A 2,847-nucleotide genomic window follows, 5' to 3' on the forward strand; every position below is an offset into this window, starting at 1 on the left:
GCCTTAAAGTCCTCCTGCCCTCCATCTCCCTCCCCTGGGACCAAGGCGGCACTGGCCTGCTTGTCCAGCCCCAGGAGGCTCCCAAGGGGATGATGTACGATGAAGGCTATGATCACTAAGGGTCTAGAGGCTGCTTATTTGCCTCCTGTCCCAGTGGCCACCTGGGCCACCTAGCAGTATTGACCTTTTTGGCCCAGGGACAGAAAGCCCAGGAGTGGGGATGGCCCTTGTTTGTCCTGTGTCCCGCTCAGCGGGGGCAGCACCCTAGCCGGCACCTGGGATGTGGTCTGGAAGATCCTTTTGGGATTCTGAGGGCGGGCTATCTCCTGACCTTTGCTAAGGGGGAGGGAGAGCCCTGGGGACAGGACTCCTGGGTTTGGCCGGTTGGGTGCGTGCGGGGTTGTGTGGGCCTTTGGGCCGAGAAGTAACACCGGCCCTGGGATTCTGGGCCATAGCTACACTGGAGGAGCCCTTTGTCTAGAAAGGGCCTGAACGCTCCGACGCAGGGGGTGGGGTCGCACGGCGCCTGGGATCCGCCCCTTGGGCCCCTCCCTGACGCGGCCGCCGCCCACCCGGCGGCCCCGGGCTCCCGCCCATCTGGCGGTCACCAGCACATCTGGGCAGCCGGCGTGAAGCATGAACGGCTCGCAGGCGGACGTCACAGCCCAGACCGCCTGGCTGAGCTCCTGTTGCAACCAGTCGGGGGTGCTGCCGGAGCCCCCCGAGGGGCCGCGCGCCGTGCAGGCGGCGGTGCTGGGCGTGCTGTCGCTGCTCGTGCTCTGCGGGCTCCTGTTCCTGGGCGCCGGCCTACTGCTCCGCGCCCAGGGTCTGACGGCGCTGCTGGCCCGAGAGCTGCGCGCGTCCCGGGAGGGAGAGCCCGGCGGCGCCAGCGGAGGCGAGGATGACTCCTAGGCGCGCCCGGCTGCGCTCGGGGGTTGCGGTCCCCTGGCGGCCCGCGGGCTCCACGCCCGACTTCGAGGGAGCGGCCCCCGGCGCTGGACGGCTTCAGCGGGAAGCCCTCCGGCGGTGCTGGCGCGCGCGCGCGCGCGCACACACACAGGTGAGAGCCCGCCCAGATGAGAGCCGCAGCGCCTTGGGACTGGGGGCGCAGGGGCTGGAAACCGTCGTATTGACCGGGCGCTCTGCGCTCAGCCACAGACCCAGCTTTTCAGTGACTCCCGTTCCAGCTCTGGAAGCCCACGGGGTGGGCCGGCGGCTATCCCAGGGGTGCCGGGATCTGAGTGGAGAGGCTGCCCTTCCCTCCCTCTCCCGGTCGTCTCTCCAGCCCAGCGGCGCCCCGACCCACGGCCTTTTTCTAGGTCACTGTGTAACTTCGGGAGAGGGAGAAGCAGGGCAGATCAAAGAGGAGGGAGTCTGGAGCGGCCACAGTGTGCTGGGGAGCCCTTCTTCCCCGCTTTGCGCCAGCCCCACCTAGTGCTAAGGCCCAACTTGGTGCCCATCCCACTGGGAGGCTGGGGAGAGCCATGGCCACAGGAACTCAGCCAACGCAGGCCCCCGGCTTCTGCTTCCTCCCGTCCTCTCCTTCAGGAAGCCTTTTCCCCGGAGAGAGGTTTGGGTATGATTCCTCACTGTGGCCTCCCTCTTGGGGCAGGGATGGGAGTGTGGATCGAGTTTTAGGGCAGAGCCAGGAGCCTGGATGACCCTGGGGGATGGGGAGGTGTGCTGGGGCCTCCTCCCCCCAGCCCCTGCTCAGGTGGGGGGACGTGTGTGGCCCAGAGCAAGGGGCTTTGGGGTGTGCGTGGCGGGGTAGGTGACAAGATTCCTAACAGCTGGGGGGGCCTCAGGAGCACGCTGCTCCAGGAAGCTGGGACTGAGGGTTCCCAGCTGTAGGGGCTCCATCTGGCCCTCCTGCCTCTGCCTCTCCAAGGACAGGAACCATCTGGAGGGAAGGGCCTGGGTGGCCTAAAGACAAGGTAATTAATTCTAGGCCAAGGCTGCCTTGGGCAGAGCCATAGGGTTTGGCGAGGGAAGCCTTCTGTGTCTGTCTCCCCTGTTCAGTGTTGTACCAAGGGATTCCCAGGTTTCTGTGGGTGGAGCTGTTCACCAGGGGTGCCTCTGACCTCTCTTGCCCCTCCCACTCTAAAGCCTCTCCCCTGCCTGCCAGGGCAGAGGCAGGGTCCCAGCTTCCCTCTGAGAAGGGAGTGAGCGCTGGCGAGGAGGGGCCGATGAGGGGTGAGGGGCCGGAGTGGGCAGGGTGCAGCCGTGAGGCTGAGGACGTGTGATCCCTGCACAGAGCAGCCCAGGATTTGGTGCTAATCCCGGACAGCTGTGCCACACTGGCCTTGCTGAGCTGTGGACTTCTCACCTCAGGCATGCTGATCCCACCCCCTTGGAGAGAGGGCTGGCCAGGGATGTGTGTGTGTGTGTGTGTGTGTGTGTGTGTGTGTGTGTGTGTGTGTGTGCGCGCGCGTGGCGCGCTTGTGACTGCTCCTGGCCTTAGGGAGGCGGGCCAGCCCGGGGACATTCCCCACCTCCCTTTGCTGTGTCCTGGGGGAGGGGCCGGAACGCCCTCTCTTTGCTGTGTCCAGGTTCGCCCACCCCCTTGCCCATAAATTCTGCTGAATTTGCTGCATTTCCATCCTTTCTCCCATCTCCATACTATGCTCTTTTCTCCTTCCCCATCTGGGACAGAGTCTCCAGTTCTGCTGTGAACCCTTCACTTTACAAATGGGGAAGCTCAGAGAGAAGAAAGTGACATGCTCAAGTGAATGACAGCCGGAACTGGACCCTGGGGCTCCTGCTTGATTCTGAGCTTAGGGGGTGGGGTGGCATCCCTGAGTGAGAAGGACCCCTTGGGTTGCCCTCTTTGCTCTGTCCTCTCTTTCC

The sequence above is a fragment of the Lipotes vexillifer genome, unplaced genomic scaffold, assembly GCF_000442215.2.
Source record: "Lipotes vexillifer unplaced genomic scaffold, Lipotes_vexillifer_v1.1 scaffold422, whole genome shotgun sequence".
Classification (NCBI taxonomy): Eukaryota; Metazoa; Chordata; class Mammalia; order Artiodactyla; family Lipotidae; genus Lipotes; species Lipotes vexillifer.